The sequence below is a fragment of the Rattus norvegicus genome, chromosome 12 (genome assembly GCF_021556685.1).
Source record: "Rattus norvegicus strain SHRSP/BbbUtx chromosome 12, alternate assembly SHRSP_T2T, whole genome shotgun sequence".
NCBI lineage: Eukaryota > Metazoa > Chordata > Mammalia > Rodentia > Muridae > Rattus > Rattus norvegicus.
This window is the reverse complement of record NC_141545.1, coordinates 19,403,068-19,421,046: the sequence shown is the minus strand read 5'-3', so window position 1 is coordinate 19,421,046 and position 17,979 is coordinate 19,403,068. Positions and strand designations below refer to the sequence as shown.

Below are 17,979 nucleotides of genomic sequence, written 5' to 3'. Positions count from 1 at the left end.
ACTGCTTAAGCCGGACCACACGGTTCCCAGTGACCTGGAACTCATCCCTCCCACTTAGCAGAGAAGGCAGGACAGGTTCCCTGCACTGTGGGTGTCTGAAACTGGTCATTACATTCACGCATAACCTTAGGAACACCAGCAGGCTGTGAGCTCAGCCTCTGCCTCAGACCTCTGCCACTCTGGGCTCTGCCCTGGCCCCTCTCTGGGAGCTGGTGAGCCCTGTGTACCTTGCTTTCTCTGGCTGGTGAACCACGTGTTATGCACCAGATCGTTCAGCAAATAGAACTGCTTAATTATTTAGGCAGTCTCTGCTCTGCTTGACTCCCATGGCTCCACAGTGTCAGTGTATGTTAGCGGGACACTCCACTAAAGTCTCTCTGTGCCTGTTTCTCCTCTGTTCACCGCAAACAGCACTGTGAGGACAGATGTTAACACACACCACGTGTTTTCTGGAGACGACACAGGACTATGCGCACTGCTGTTTGCTCCACGCTTGCCCACTTGGCTCTCCCTACTTTAGTTGTCTCAAAGCATCCTGGTGCAAGGGGTTATTTAGAAAATGAAGCTATGACAGGAGAGACATGTGGCCTAGGGCATGGTAGTGCTGAGGACAAAGACAGCTCGGCACTTCTTAAACCGTGGAGCCAGTGTGAAACATATACAACATGGTTAGCCCTACTCATGTGTGGTGTGTGTGTGTGTGTGTGTGTGTGTGTGTGTGTGTGTATGTGTGTGTGGTGTGTGTGTGTGAGTGTGTGTGGTGTGTGTGTGTGTGTGGTGTATGATGTGTGTGTGTCTGTGTGTGTGTGTGTGGTGTGTGGTGTGTGTGTGCGTGGTGTATGATGTGTGTGTGTGGTGTGTGGTGTGTGTGTATGTGTGTGTATGTGTGTGCATGTGGCGTATGATGTGTGTGTGTGGTGTGTGTGTGTGTGTGGTGTGTGTATGTGTGTGTGGTGTGAGTGTGTGTGGTGTGTGTGTGTGTGGTGTATGATGTGTGTGTGTGTGTGTGTGTGTGGTGTGTGTGTGCGTGGTGTATGATGTGTGTGTGTGTGTGTGGTGTGTGGTGTGTGTGTATGTGTGTGCATGTGGCGTATGATGTGTGTGTGTGTGGTGTGTGTGTGTGTGTGGTGTGTGTATGTGTGTGTGGTGTGTATATGTGTGTGTGGTGTGTGTGTGTGTGGTGTGTGTATGTGTATGTGGTATGTGTGGTGTGTGTGTGTGGTGTATGGTGTGTGTGTGTGTGTGTCTGTGTGTGTGTGTGTGTGTCTGTGTGTGTGTTCTAACTCTCTAGTACACCTGGTCAGTGTGAGTGAGGGCAGAACCCACCCAAGCCACCAGAGAAAGTTGTGAAACAAAGAGTGGTAGATGCTGGCCAGAGGAAGCTGCCCACCAGCACCATGCAGGCTGACTAGAGAAGATGGGGAAAGCCCCACAGCAGTTGCTAGACCACTGTGTGGTTTTCATTCCTCACGTGATAAAAACAGAGCCTCAAGGACTATGCCACTCTCTTCCAATAGCACTGTAAGTCACCAGTGCACGTGGCTCTCACGTGCCGTTCAGCTTGCATGGTTGGTCAGTGAGCTTAGGGCCTGCTGCTATTTTTCCCCTCGAATCTGGCTCCCAAGTTAGCCCCTAAGAGTACCACAATGCTTGTGTCCACAAAGGAGCCCACTCCAAAGACAAGCCAGCAGGTATCACTGAAGACGTGAGGTTTTGCAGGTCACAGGTTGAGAAAGTGGGCCATGCTCCGTGCTGAGAACCGGGGTGGGGGGGGGGATGCTGAATGATGGACAGAAGGGCATGCTGGGAGACGGAGAGGTGAAGGTTCTGGGTGATGGGCAGGAGAGCATGCTGCTGGTATACACAGCTTTGTGTACTTTGATAGAACCACGAGTTCACTGCTGGTCCATGTGATGACCTAGGATCTGGGCTCTTTGGTAACCGGGGCCTCCAGCCTCAACTTCACCAATGCCATAAACAAAGACTTGAGGGCAAGTAGCTGGGGCTCAGTGTCCCTGCTTGGCTGTCCTCAGCCACCCTTCCCTAGACACCGATCAGATACCAGTGGGGGTAGGAAGCAGAGGAAGGGGGTCCATTCAATGTGGCCCAAGAAGGAAGCACTCAGGGACTCCGGAAGTCCGTCCTCACGGTTCTGGCATGAACTTTAGGTTAGTTAGAATTGGGGCTGGGGTGGGGGTAAGGAGAACTGTACTTAGTTAGGCAGTCCCGGTCAAAGTGGGGTCTACAGATTATCATTTCCATTAGGGTTCCTCAGGGTGGTCCAGAAAAGCCATGTTCATGAAGGGACAAGCTGGCTTTCAGGAGGTCATTGCCCCTGCTCCAGGTACGGCCCACCCATCAAGACGGCTGTCCTTACTGATGCTGGTTGACGGACGTGATTGGGTCTGTCTTACAGGATCTTGCCTTTGTGAGTATAAAATGTGACTCAAAGAGCCAAATGTTCTGCTAGGAGGGAGAGGAAAGGCAACAGGGGGAGAGAGGGGAGCTGTGATTTGAATCAGCCTTCAGGCAAAACAGCAGGGGTCTAAAAGGGAGTTTCAGCCCTACCAGACAAGCTATGGGACTTCTTTTAAAGCTTTTGAGGCTAGGGGAGGTCTTGCTTGAGGAGAAGTAGGCTTAGTTAATCTGTGACTTGTGCCAAGTGACAGGAAGGGAGTAGGGGATGCTGGTGCTTTGTGACAGGGTCTCTGGGTAGTGGAGTGGGACTTGGTTAATGTGTAACCCATGGAATGTGACGTATTTAGGCTGTTGCAAGCCCTGGGAGGCACCGGGTGGGAGTCTTGGGTGTGATCTATTCTTGCCTGTGCTGCCCTATGGACCAAGGGCCTGGTGTTTACCTGACAGCTAGGCCCAAGTGAGAAGTCCATGCTTCTTGTTGTTGTTGTTGTCGAATGTATAAGTATGTGCCTGTCTGTGTGTGAGTGTGTGCATGTGAGTGCCGTGTCCTCAGAGGCCGTAAGAGGACGTTGGATCTCCTACACCTGGAGTTACAGTTGGTTGTGAGCCACTGGACTGAGCGCTGGGAACCTAACTGAGGACCGCTCTGCAAGAGCAGCAAGCACTCTTAACCCGCTGAACCATGTCTCCTGTCCCAAATCCATATTTCTTTAGCAAAAGCAGTTTTTCGGTACCCGTCTCAGTAGCCATAGAAGTCCTGGAAATGGCAGACTCCTGCTGGGCCTTTTCCCTAACTCAAGCCCAGAAATAACAGCACCATCCTGAGTTCCACGGACTTCCATTGCAGTAGCGAAATCCGTGCCCCAGCTCATTACAGAGGAGCTTAGATGTGCTGGCTCCCCCATGCCTGGCAAGGGTGGAGAGGGACCACTGGATATTAGCAACCCCAGAAACGCCTTCCCAGGAGGGCTCGATAATAATTAAGCAGTCATGATCAAGGCTGCCTAGGGCTTTCCTGGGGTTTTCTAAAAGGCTGGAGGAATCTTGCCCTGGGCTGTAAATGTCAGTTGCTCATTAATTCCTCAGAAATGCCCAGAGCCAAGACTGCTATTCTTAATAGTGCGCATTTGTTCTGCTATTTAACAAAACAAAAACCGGGTGCCTTGTTATGCACCTCTGGACCTGACGGTTCTTGGGGCAGAGAAGTGTGTTTCATTTCAGGCATCATGCAAGTTACAGCCTCTCTTCCCCCTCCTCCTGCCAAGTCCTATTTGGGGATCAGTCTCCTCCGTGTGGGTAGAAGCCAGCAGTTGCTCTCACAGCTGTTTCAAAATCGAGCAACTAAAAACTGCGTTTGAATGTTTGTTTGAATAATCCTTTTCTCCCCAGCAGTGGAAGTAGGATCTGCCCAGCCCAGGCCTGCAAGTCTTTATTTACAATTCTGTTCTCTGTGGGCATTGTCTCACAGACTGATCGAGCGGCGTCAATTCAGAGACCTTGCTGCCTCAGTTTCAAAATTCTGTCCAAAAGGATTCAATGAAAGGAGACTGGCAGATGTATGGAGGCCTCGAGTGTTTTTTATTTAATGAGCAAGGCTGGGTTTCTCCTCCCCCTCCCCCTCCCCCTCCCCTTCCCCTCTCCATCTCCCCCCTTCCCCTCTTCTTTCTCCTCCCCCTCTTCTTTCTCTTCCTCTTCTTCCTTTTCCTCTTCCTCCTCCTTCTCCTCTTCCTTCTCCTCCTCTTCTTCTTCCTCTTCCTCCTCCTCCTTCTTCAATCTTTTCTCTTCTTGCCTCTCCTTCCCTCCTCCTCTTCTTCTACCGTGAGTAAAAGCTACCAGGCCTGCGGCCTGGCTTGCCTGCATCCCCCTGATGCCCTTAGAAACCCAACAAATTCAAGCCTCAGATCTGGTCTGGCCATTTGTGTTGCAAACTATCCCTAGTTCCAAGCAAGAATGAGTCACCCTTAACTGGTTCTATCTCCTAGATGTTTCTCCTTTTTGATGTGTTTCCTCAGGCATCTGGAACGAAATTGGACGTGGTCAGTTATCTATCTATCTATCTATCTATCTATCTATCTATCTATCTATCTATCTATCTATTTATTGTGTGTAGGAAGGCATGCAAACACACATGCAGGTGAGCATACACATGTTTAGAAGCCAGAGGTTTGTTAGGAGGGTCCCTCACTGAATCTGGAGCTCACTAATAGGCTAGCCTGGCTGTCCAGTGAGCCTTAGGAATCCTTCTGACTGCCTTCCCAGTGCATCCTGCCAACCCCAACTTTTTACATGGGTTCTGGGGATTAGACTCTGCTCCTCCTGCTTGCACAGCAAAGCATCTTACTGAGTTAGTCATCTCTGCTAGTCCTGGAAAGGCTTTCGTGGAAGGCCATTCAGGACATAGACAGTGATGCTATTAGCCTGGTTACATGGAGTGAATTTACAAAGCATTTAGACCTGAAGAGAAACTGTATTAGAGAACTCAACAGTGAGGCTACTGAATTCATGATCTGAAGCATGTGGTTGTGGATAGTGGTGTTTTGTACAATGTGTCATCACAAAGCAATAGCAAGGTCACCACAACAGACACAACTTTGACCAATTACACCAAGAGGAACTTGGGATTTCAGTGCAGATCTGTTTGGAGACTGTGGGCATTCGTGGAGATCTCATTTCCACACTCTGTGGAGGTGCAGGGCATCCTGGGAGGGAGAATGGGCCTGGCACGAGGAGTGTGCACACAGGAAGACAGTGCAGACAGTGTTTCCACATCGTCGAAGCAGTTCTCCCCTTGCTTTGCATGAGACATAGATCCCCTGTAGGTTTTTCCTTCTTCCTTTTACCTAAAAATGAATCCATGAGCATTTCTGACAATCTTAAGAATGTTACAAGGAGCTGTGAAATTTCATTTCCTACAAAAAGAGATCTGGGAATAGCACACTCTTTCTGACTGCTAATATTTTAATAAGATGTCTTGGTATGTCTTCAAGAGTTCACCTGGCATTATCACCCCTGGTCCTTCAGACCCTCTGGGACCTTGAAGCCTGGAAAACCCACGAGCAGCTCTTGGCTGCCTTAAGCCTGATAAGGATCCAGACTGAAAGTGACGCCTAATGCCCCCAAGATCCACATAGCAGGGCCTTGACAAAAGTATTTAGCTGAGTTCCTAATACTAGTGTGTGTGTGTGTGTGTGTGTGTGTGTGTGTGTGTGTGTCCATTACTTCTTTTAGAAATCATTTTGCCTATGTATACACAGATGTGTGAGTGTCTGGGCATATATGAATGGGAATGCATGCATGTGCAGGTGTTGAGGGTGTGCATATACATGTATGTCTGTATATGATATGCGGAGGTTAGCCATAGTTGACATTCCTCCGGTGCCATCTACTTTATTTTGGTTTGGGCATTTTGTTTTGTTTTGAGACAGTGACAAATACAAAAGAAAATGGTGAGCCCGTGCCGCGCCCAACCTCGACCAGCAAGGAAGACACGACCACAGGAGATCTTCTTCAAGCAGTTTTACTCAGGAACCTTGATACAATCTTCTGACCTCTATCTCTTCTGACTCTCTCTCTCCTCTGACTCTCTCTCCTCTGACTCTCTCTCTTCTGACTCTCTCCCTCTGACTCTCTCACTCTGACTCTCTCCTTTCTGACTCTCTCTCTCTCTCTTCTCTCTCTCTCTCTCTCTCTCTCTCTCTCATCTCACTGTCTCTCTCTTTCTCTCCTCTCCTGACTGTCTCTCCCTTCTCTCTCTTCCCAGGGGACACCCTGCACCACACTTAAATAGCTAGCACTGGCCAGTCCTAGCAAGCCACGTGGGTCATGTAGATAGGCTGTCACTATGCGGAAGCTAGCGGGCCAGGCAGACATAGCCAAATAAGGACTTGTTTACTGCAAGGAGCGCTCACCGTTGGGAGGGTAGAAGGCTGAAACCAGCGCCATCCTTGAGGCACGGCAGCTCTCTACAAGCCCGGGGCTCGCCAGTTGGCTATCCTTGCTGGCCAGGAAGTCTCAGAGATTCGCTTGTCTTCACTGCCCCCACCCCTAGACCCGAACCCTAGTATTACAAGCCACACCCCTGGCTTTTCATATAGTTGCTGGGCATAGACCTCAGGTCCTCATGCTTGTGTGACAAGTGCTTTGCCAATGGAGCTATCCTCACACCTGTGTCCTAAGGCATTTGCCTCAGTGAAGCTGGCAATAGACGCCAAGGGAGGATCTTAGCAGACATCCAGGGGGGCTTTGCCAGCACACACTATAGCAAAGGGGACACACTGAGAGGGCTGGCTCATCTGGGGGTGGTTCTAGCTGTATTAGAGTCTGCCTTGGTGGTATCCAAAGCTAGCAGGCCCTACCACCAGCAGCCTAGCCAGATGACCTTCCAAGATGGTATCGTCCCGTTGGTCGGTCTCCCAAGGCTAGCCAGCCAGGAGGTTTCCTGTTGGCTTTGTGAACCTCTGAGGATCTTTTGTGAGATTGCCGGCCTGCCCTCCTGGCCTTTGGGTGTTGAGTCTGAGTCAGGGTTAGAGTCTTCCAGTTAGCTGGGAGCAATCCCGCTATTTCCCTTGTAGAAAGCTCATTCTATAATTGTGTGCTACCCAATATGGCTGCCACTGTATTCAAGTACATGTTAAACATGGCTTGGATTGGTGCATGTGCACTGTTTGTGTAAAATACATCAGGACTGTGAGGATTTGGTACCAACAGAAATGTCAACCATCTCCACTCGAAGCTTTTATATCAATCACACATCAAGTTCATAGTTAGACATTTTAGGTGAGACATAATATTAAATGTCCCCTTACCTTTAAGAGAGGCTTCTTAGAGCTTGGCTAATGGCTTTGTTGGTAGAGTGCTTACCATGCAAAAAGGATGACCTGAGCTCATATACCCAGAACCCATGTAGAAAATCCAGGTGTCTGTGGTGTTGGCTTATAAGTCCAGAGCTGAAGAGGTAGACACATGAAGATCCCTGGGGCCCCTTGGCCAGACAGCCTAGCCTAGTTGGTAACTTCCGGGCCAGTGAGAGAGACTGTCTCCAAAAAAAGAGGTGAATGGCCCATGAGTTATGCCACCTGAAACTCATGTGGGGGTTAGGGTTAGGGTTGTGTTATGAGTGTGAGTATGCACACACACACACACACACACACACACACACACACACACAGTTATAAAGTTTCAACAACCTACCCCCAAGCCCCACATTCACTTACTTATAGATAATCACTTGCTGCTCCTGTTGAACAAAACTGCAGTACACAACTAAGGAGAACTTGACTCTGTGGGTAAAACTGGGCCTGCGGTTACGTTTGAATTTCATGTCAACTTCAACTGTGGTGACACATATTCTGCAGCTTCAGGGACTTCCAGCAACCCCCGTTTGTTTCCTGCTGTGGGTCGATAAGCAGTTGTCTCTCTGCTGGGCTCGGCCCAACTGGTCTAAGCTGAGCCAAGGAATGTGCTTCTTCTCATTTGGACCCCAGTCACTGATGGAGCAGCCATTGTGTGGATGCCCTTGAAGTTCTAAGCGGGAGCAGAAATACAGGAGAGGAACACTAGGTCGCATAAACAAAGGGGCCTGGTGAGAGACAATCAATCAGTAAAGTAGTTGCTTTGCAAGATAAGGGACCTCAGGTTAATCTCCAAAGTCTGTGCAAGGAGTCATGGCGGCTCCCCTGCAACCCCCAGCATTAGTGAGAGGGGAGATGGAGACCAATGACAACTAACTTAGTAGTTAGTCCTTAGTAGAAGTTCCAGACCAAACAAAGAAAGTAGAAAGTGCCTGAAGCACAACACTGGAAGATTCTCTGATGTATACATGCATGTGCACACTTGTGCATGCTCTCATAACACATGTATACACACACACACACACACACACACACACACACACTTCAGAATGAGAAAGAGAAGGTGGAACACAAGAGTCCATGTCAATCATGATGCCCAGGGGGTCAAATCTATTGGTGACTCCTAGGCAGGGAGTGAGGGATGTTCTCAGATCAGCCTTCACTGTGCTTTTTGTAGGACGGCCCTGTCCACCGTGTGGGGGTTTGTCCGGATCTGCCCACTGGAAGCCACACTCCTGCCATCTTTTCTGGCTTTCCTGGAGCAAGGTACTAGAAGACATATTCTCTTTGGTAGCTGAGATTCTGCCACGGGTTTCCTGCACTAGAAGACCCGAGCACCGTACTTGGCTTTGCAGTCTATTAGGATGCAAGTCCTACATGTTGCTCAGCAATCCATATCTTCCAAAGCCATCATACCTGCTTTTAACCTGCTTTACTGTAGCAGCCCCGCGAGTGTGTTAGCACACGCCATTATTTTCCATTTGACCTAGTTGCTAGCAGTTTGAGGTTGCCATGCTTCCAAGAGACCGAATGCTGAGTCCCCTTCTTTGAGCCCCTTTGTATACCTCACTGGGAACTCTGGGTGTCCCCTTCCAATGTTTACAAGTCACTGGGGAGGGTCTGGGATGTGGCTTTGATAGTAGAGTGCTTGCCTAGCTGGCCCAAGGCCCTGAGGTCCATCCCCAACATTGTATAGGCTAAGAATGGTGGTACACACCTGTCATCTCAGCACTAGGGAGGTGGAGGCAGGGAGAGCACAAGGATGATGTCATCTTCAGCCTTGCAGCAAGTTCCATCGTAGCCCAGGCTATGTAAGATCCTATCTCACTACAACAGGGAAAGAGAGCAGCTGGCATGTGGGGATTTGGGACACTTATTAGGCCTGTTTCCTTCCTGTATCATTTTACCAAATATACCCCACCATCGCCAATTCACACGGGAAGCATTGTACTTGGCAGACAAGGTTTCTAGGTGTCTTTTCTACCTGCCGAGTTACCCAGTGTGATAGTTTTCTGCCAGTGCTTGAGCACCATATTCTCACAACCTCCCACAAAGAGCATCTAGCCAGTAGCTTACATCACAGGGTTTTATAATAACAGCATCCACTTCTAGGTACTGCTTTCTGTACCCATCGACTGCTGCTGCAGTGACCAGCAAGCCCCCAGCTCCATGTGGCCTCTGACAGCAGACATTCATGTTTACCCAGAAGTGTCAGGGCTCAGCTGTGGCTTGGCTAAGCCTGGCTGTGCTCCCTTTATCTCGTCCTGCCTAGACCAAACTCATAAGCAGCCATCGTTTGAGTCCTTCTCTTCTCCTGGGGAGCCACAGAAACTCCAAGGAGCAAGGAGAAAGTCACAAGTACCTCTTGCATGCTCAGCATGGAACTGGCACTCAGCCACTGTAACCTAGAAGTCACACTGTACCCCTAAGTCACCAGTGAGCACACCCCCTTGACCTTCTGTATGTCACAGTCAAGGCAGAGAGGAAGGACACCATGGAAGGAATGCAGTGCTGTGTGTGCAGGTGCTGTAGGCCAGAGCTCAACCTCAGTGTCATTCCCCAGGAGTTATCTACCTTGTCTGTTAAGGCAGGGCCTCCCACTGAAACCCAGGACTCACCAATTAGGCTAGTGAGCTCCAGGGACCTCGCCATCCCCACCTCCCTAGTTCTGGGGTTACAAGCTCTCACTCCCACACTACAATTTCTACATAGGATCTAGAGATTGAACTCAGGTCCTCACACTTTCACAGCCATGTCTTAACCAACAGAGCCATCTCTCCAGCCCCGTGTAATACAGGTCCTTGTGGATACAAACTCCATAAATAACCCCAAAGAGAATGATCCCGCCTCCCCAGAACAGATGTGTTGGAACGATGCAGAGACAGGGTGTGGCCATAAAGCATAGGAGGCCTGGGCTCTATCAGGCTATGTTTTAAGCTCAGCACAGCAGGGAAATCCTTCTGGGATCCAGCTCTGGTTTGAGTTCTGGCCTTCACCCAGCACCCTTCCCTGAGAACCTTAGGCAATTACAGACTGTGGCTATCAAGTTCCCCTTCAGTGTGAGCAAAGAAGTGCATTTAATGGCACTGCTGGCTCTCAGCCTGCCCACTTCCCACAGCCAGGAGTCTGCCACATCCCTGGAAGTCAGGGCTGCAACAGAAAGGGGTTGGCTGAGTCTGCACCCCATCCTGCCTTTTGCCAGGTGTGGGGTGCAGAGCCTGACTCCTTATGCAGCATGCGCAGTGGAGCCTAAGTCTCAACTCTCAGCAGGATTTCCGTCTTACGCTCTTTCTTGTTGAATCTGACCCGATGTCCTCATCACTTAGCTTGGATCCCACTCGTGCCTCACTGAGGGGCAGCCTTACCTGGAGGATGAGAGTTAGAGAGGCTAGGCACCGCCTTTGTACCCATTGTGCCCAACAGTGTGTGAGGTGCAACAGGGTGACAGGAGTTAGGCTCAGACAAGCCAGGGGCGGCTACCTGCCCTTGGCAGTCCACTCAATAAGACAAATAATAGTGAAAATCAGAAATGGGTTTATTCAATGTGGTCACCTTAGTAAGAGGAAGAAAGAAGTCTAGGGACCTCCCTTCCCTGAGTTCTATTTTGAGTCTCAAACCCCAAAATCACCTGAGGTTTAGCTTTGAATAGAACACAAGTGGTATGTATGAGGTCCTGGTCAAGCTGTGGTCCTGTCCATTGTGGTCTGGGCTCCAGTCTCTCGTGGACGGTGGTCTGACGAGGAGTTGGACTGTGGGAAATCTTTTCCTGGCAGACAAGTTCCCCCTCTGGTGGGCACCTGGGCTTCAGACTTCCCCTTCATAGGAATGAGAATCCAGGGGAAACTCCAATTCCTTGGGGCCCCATTGTCTCAGTCTGATATCCAAAGGGTGGGTGGGGTACACATGTCTCTTTACATCAGTGGTTCTCAACCTTCCTAATGATGTGAGCCTTTAATATAGCTCTTCATGTCATGGTGACATCCAAACATAAAATTACTTTTGTTTCTACCTCATGACGGTAAGTGTCATGAATCACAATGTAAATATCTGATATGAAGGATATCTGATATATGACCCCAAAGGGGTCACGGCCCACAGGTTAAGAACCACTGCTCTAGACGGTCTTCACTCCTGCCAGGAGAGTCAACAGTACCTTCACAGTCACATAGATGACCTTGTCCCTGCCATCCGGTGGCCTCTTCCCAATGGCATCTTCCCAATACCTGAGCCCAGGTCCCCTGCAGCCTTCAGTTTTCTTCACGCCCTCTCAGCTTCCTTCAGCGCTCTGCGGATCCAACTGGAAGTGCTCTGAGTCAGCCAGACCGGCTCAGAAGCAGCTTTCGGGGTCCAGCTAATCCTGAATTCTCCCCCCTTGCCCTGCTCCTTGCCCTGTCTTCTGCAAATGGCAGTGACCTCAGGAACCCCAGCCACCAGGAAGACCCTCCTCCCCTCCTCTGATCCCAGGGTCTGACCCACCCACCTGCCACTTGAAACCCCTCATTTGAAATTCCACTCCCCTTGACCAGCTTTCCTGATCTTTCAGGTTTAATTTGGAATGTAGCCTTTAATTCTGGCCCCAACCGTCATCGTTAACTCTTTGCTTTTGGAGCTTTTAAAGTCAGTATTACATTTAAAGGATGCAGGCTTACCAAAGGGATCCTGGAAGGGGTTAAGTTATTCAACAGGAGGTTGGGAAATTTAATCCCTGGCCCTTCTGATGGAAAAGTTAAGAGAATAATCTCAATTTCTCTATAAACTACCAAGTGGCTCCTTTTCCCTCCATCTCTGCATCCCTGCATTCCCGTATCCCTGCCCATAACCATCCATCCCCCCCCATCTCTATATTCCTGTATCCCTCCACCCCTGAATCCCTGCATCCCTGAATCCCTGTATCCCTCCACCCCTCCATACCTGTGTCCCTGTGTCCCTGCATCCCTCCCTGCCTACCTATTGTTTTCTTTCCTGTGTGTGTGTGTGTGTGTGTGTCAGGGTCTTTCTCTAGCTCTGGCTGACCTGGAACATACTTTGAAGCCCAAACTGGCCTCAAACTCCCAGCAGTGTTTTGCCAGTCTATAGCAAAGCTGACATTATTTAAAGATTTACTTGTGTTTAGTATGCATAACTGTGGAGGGCTTTTACACATGTGTAGGCTCACAGATGTGTGTTGACCTTGAGGGTCTTCCTCGGTAGCGTACTATGTCACTAAGTAAGATGGCATCTCTCACGGAACCCACCACTTCCAGCTATTCTGATTAGCCAGTTTGCCCCGGCACATTTGACTCTGCCTCCTGAGAACTGGGATTATAGGTGGGCTACCACTCCTGCCTGGCTTTCCTGTGTCCTCACACTTGTGTAGCAAGCTTTTTATCCAGGGAGCCATCTCCCTAGTCCCCAAAGATATTTTTATATAGGCTAAGTCAAGGGTTAAGGGAAAGAAAGGTGCTTGGGAAGAAAGATGGATGGGGGGACTCCTTAAAAAAGTCTCCCTCTCCTTGTCTTCATGGTAGCTGTATGTAGGGTTTGGGTGGGTTTTGATGCTGTTGCCAAGGAACCTAAGGGATGGGTCCTGAGGGACACCTGAGGGACTACAGTTGATGAGCTAAAATCCAGCTCAGAGACTTCAGGACTGTGAAGCATGGTCACTGTAAACGAAGTTAGCAGTCTTATTTATAATTCTCAGAAAATGTCTGAGAGAGAAATGAGGCCCCACCCAACATCTCATACATTCAAGCCTTAACCTGGTTTATTGCTATTTTAATAAAAATATATCTATGGTGGCAGGAATATTGTCCCTGTGTCATAAGGGCAGCTTTCACAGCCAACGTTGTTAACTATGTTAGGATTCTTGGTTCTGAGCTGGCAGGAGGCTCCAGGGTGAGGGGCTCCTTCTCTTCCTATGTCCCTATGGGCGTCTTTCTGTGCTGCCTCTCCACGGGCAGATGCTGCAAAGATGCTTAAGGTCTAGGAACAGATTGCTACAAACAGGATGCCTTGTGAGCCGTCCGTGGCAATACAGCAGGGGCACCTTAAGCATTTAATGCTCCCTGCTTCCCCTCCTCTTCATCACCGACATTGGACTCATTTTTTAAAAGAATTTATATCATAAATAATCTCCAGAACGTTTTAATATACCGCCAATCGTATTAAAAGTCAAAGCTTTCATAAAACGTAATTTACTTCTGCCTGCAACTTAAATCAGGGCCACTCTTAAATCGACGGCACCCACTGAATCAAACAGCTTCTTCCCCTTCAGCTGCCTGGCCTGGGGGCTGCATCCCCAAGTCAGTAATTCAGTGGCTAATCCCTGAGTAAGCTGGGTGGGCACCATCTCCCCCAAAACCTTTACTGAAAGGGGTAGCGGTACCTAGGATGAATGGGGAATGGGACTTCTTTATAAAACCTTTGCATCAGCCCTGGGATGTAAGTAGAATGCTTGTTAAGTACACAGGAAGCCTTGGGTCCCCATTGCTGCATAAACATGCCTGTCATCCCAGCACTTGGAACATGGACAAAACAACTCAGACATGCAAGCCCTCCCTTGGCTACATAGTGAGTTTGAAGCCAGCCTGGGGTATTTCAGAACGCCATCTCAAACCAACAGCCTGTGTGAGATGGCTATAAAACCTTCCAAGAGGGACCCAGTCCCCAGAGCTTCTGTACCCCAATTTACAGTCTCACGGTATTCCAGGGCCTCCCTTCAGTGCATCCTCGTTGGGGTCACAGAGGCAGGCCGTCAAGACTATGGAAAATAAGTGCACTCCACCAGCCATCAGCCGTGGATGGAAGAAAGACAAGACATTACCTTCATCTCCCTCAATTACCAGCAGGCCTCTAACATACTTGTTTTTCTTCCATTCCTCCAAGGATTTCATGGCTTTTGTTCAACGGGGTAAATGTTTCTGATAGTGGGTAGGAAGAATAGCATAAAATACATCCAGCAGACGGAAGCCATTGTAGTTGGAGAGAGATCGTGACAGGCAGCAGGGGGCTACCTTAGTGCTTAGATTGAATTGTGTAATTATGGATGTTATTTGGGCATGTTATTTGATAATGCTCACTACTATGTGTGCATGCGTGTATGTGTGCATGTGCATTGCGTGTGCATGCATGTGAAGGCCTGAGGGCACCATTAGGCATCTCTCTCAATATCTCTCCACCTTATTATCTTTTACTTTAAAGATTTATTTTTAATTTTTATCTATGTCTGTCCATGTGTGGGTAAGCGTGTTATGAAATATAATGTAGCAAGGGGGTACCTTTGGCGGGCCCGAGCCAAGGTGCACCCCTGAGAAATTACACCGTACCACAGATGTGAAAGGGGTTTACTGGGGGAGGGAGAGGAGTAAGGACCTTGGGAAGGGGTAGAGGCAGTGAAATAGCCATGAGGGCAGAGAGGGAGAGATAGGGTGCATGCTGAGGACAGAGAGAGGGATCACCTGGGACAGAGAGCCCCCCAGCGACTGAGGGCAGCAGAGGTCATGATGGAAGCAGCCGCTAGGTCCCTGAGGGCAGGCCAGTGGAATTGCCTGTACACTAACACCGTCACACACGTTCAGGAGCCGTTGGAGGCCAGGAATGACCATCCAACCCCCTAGAACTGGAGTGAAGAGCTGCCTCACACGGGTGCTGGGCCTGAACTAGGGTCCTCTGCAAGAGCAGCTAGTGCTCTTAACTGCAGATCCCTCTCTCCAGCCCCTCAGGGCATCTGGTTGAGGTGACTCTCTCACTCACCCTAGAGGCTACCAATTCAGCAAGCGGATCTCTGCCAGAGAGCCCTAAGGAGTTCCCTGTCTCTTCCTCCACAGTGCTGGAATCCGAGGTGCACACCAGCACACTTGGCTCAGAACATGGGTTCTGGAATTGAACTCAGTTTCTCTTACTTACACAGACGACACTTTACCCCTGAGGCATTTCCCTGGTAGTCTGTTTATGTACTGGCTAATCCCAGAGCTCATCCTCGTGGAAAGGTATGGCCTACTTGGCCGACTTCTGACCAGTATGGGTATGTAGTGGAGACCTGAGATCAGGCTTTTAGAACCACTTTGTGTTTAGGCGTATGAGAGGAAAGGTGTACACTTAAGAAATGTCACATTGTACCTACACACATAGACATACACAGACACACACAGACACACACACAGACACACACACATACATGCACACATAAAGACATACACACATACAGACATACACACAGACACACACAGAGACACACACATAGACATACACACAGACACACATACAGACATACACACAGACACACAGACACACACACATACAGACATACAGACACACACACATACATGCACACAGACACACACAACACACACACACAGACATACAAACACACACACACACACACATTACAGACACATACACACTTTTTTTTTAAAAAAGCCACCATGTTGTCCCTTTCCTTCCTTTCCTTCCTTTTGGAAAACAGAAATAAAACTAAAGTCACCTTGTGACTGAGACAGGAGGACGATGATAAGGGTCCACAGGACTCAGAGGCTCTGTGCTCTCTCTCCATTCCTCCATCCTCACTGCTGTATTTTTTACATTAATTAGTTATCATGCATGTACATGTGCACACGTGAAGTCATGCATGCTATGGCACATGTGTGGAAGCCAGAGAGGAAACAGTTGGTTCTCTCTTTCCACCATGTTGGGTCCCTGGGACCGATCTCAGGTTGTCAAACTTGGCAGCAAGCATCTTTTCCTGAGCCATCTCACCAGCCTTCCTCCCCTCCCCCTCCCCCTCCTCTCCCTCCTCCTTCCCCTCCCTTCCCTTCCTCTCCTCCCCTCCCTCTTCTTCCTCCCCCTCCCCCTCCCCCTCTTCTCCCTCTCCTTCCCCTTCCTCTCCCTCCTCTTCTCCTTCCCCTCCTCTCCTCCCCTCCCTCTTCTTCCTCCCCCTCCCCTACCCCTCCCCTTCTTCTCCCTCCTCCCCTCCTTCCCCTCCTCCCCTCCCCTCCCCCTTCTTCCTCCCCCTCCCCCTTCCCCCTCCTCTCCCTCTCCTTCCCCCTCCCACTCCCCCACATCTCCCTCCTCCTTCCCCTCCCTCCCCTTCCTCTCCCTCCTCTCCTCCCCCTTCTTCCTCCCCCTCCCCCTCCCCTCCTCTCCCTCCCTATGCCCCTCCTTCTCCTCCAAGTTGTACAAAGTGGATACTCAGGTCCTCGCTTTCAGACCCCACATCTCTTTGAATGAAGCACTTGGTGACACAAGTGTCATGCTCCTAAAGCTCGTTTTAGCGCAGCCTTCAGTGACTGCTCTTTATATTTTCACTGCCTCTCGACAAAACATCTTTAACTCCTTGTCTGACTTCTCTCTCCAGTCCTGGGTTTATCCATAAGCATGTTGTTAAGTCCTGACCTTTTGGGGGTTTCCCACTGTCTTCTATTATCGATTTCCAATGCAGTTGTGCTGTGGCTGGAGGACATGCTTTGCATGGTTTTAATCCTTTGAAATACATCCAGATTTGTTTTATGGCCCACAGTATGTCTGCTAATGTCCTGTGTGTGCTTAAAAAAGAATTAGTGTTTGGCTGTTCTTGATCAAAGTGATCTGTAAATACACACTAGGTCAAGTGGGTTCACAGTACAGATTCTCTCTCTCTCTTTCTCTCTCTCTCTCTCTCTCTCTCTCTCTCTCTCTCTCTCTCTCTCTCTCTCCCTTTCTTGCATTCTTTAATTTTGTGACAGAGTCTCACACTGTAGCCCAGGCTGGCCTTGAACTTATAATCCTCTTGCCTCTCTTAGCTTTTAGAGGTATTTTCAAACTTAAGACAATAGGCCTTGGGCTGTGGCTCACCTGGTAATGTGCTCGACTAGAATACCCAAAGCTCTGGATTGGATCCTCAACACCTCATCAACATGGCGTGATGGCACATACCTGTAATCTCAGCTCTTGGGGTTCTACCCTCTCCTGCAAAGTTTGAACTTGAGGCCAACCTGGGCTATAGAAGACCCTGTCTCAAAAACAAACAGAAAGAAAAGAGTTGAGGCCTTCGGCTGCTCACCCTCAGTGTCTCTAATGCTTTTCCTCAGGCATTCACTCCCAGTCGCAGGCACTTGCTTAGCCGGGCAGGGCTGGGCTTACGTCCTTAACCCGACCCTGTGTGTGAGGTTGGGGCCATGCAAACTTGTTAACCTCCTGCCTACTGTTCTCCTTGGCCTCGGGAGTTTTCTTACTCTGTGCTTAGACCAACTCCATAACAGAGACTGGAGGGGACGCAGCAAACCTTTGAGCCTATCCTAACCCAGGCGCCTCCTCCCTGTGGGTTTCTGCCCTACAGAAGTTTGCTATATCCGACCTCTGGATCATCCGTCCTTATCCCTTGGGATCTGCTGGGGTTCCTTACTTTGTGTGGAAACTCACAAAGCAGCCCTCTGAGTGGATATTTGCTTCCCATCCTAGGCTGTCTGTGGCCCAAGTTTGAAGGTCAGTCTTTCCCGTTTTGTCAGGGTTTCTACTTGTTTAAGATGGAGAGTAAATATGGTTCCAACTACTGTCATGACCAAAACCCTAACTAAGTCCTCTCCTATCTAATCTGGGGTCCCTGGAGCTCCCTTAATTTGCCTTTGTCAAGGTATTTTAGCACAGCACAGAAAACTTAAAGAGGCAGGGGATGGGGGTGGGTGGGTGGGGGGTAAGGGATTATCTTAGCTCTCAGTCTGAAGGTACACGGTCCATCATGGCAGGGAAAGCATGGCAG

At 49.5% G+C, this 17,979-nt stretch overlaps 1 protein-coding gene across 1 annotated transcript in view; it reads left to right on the top strand.

The window, feature by feature from the left end:
- The window catches only part of Sdk1 (sidekick cell adhesion molecule 1), a 983,759-nt gene that overhangs the window by 621,709 nt on the left and 344,071 nt on the right, over positions 1-17,979 (top strand).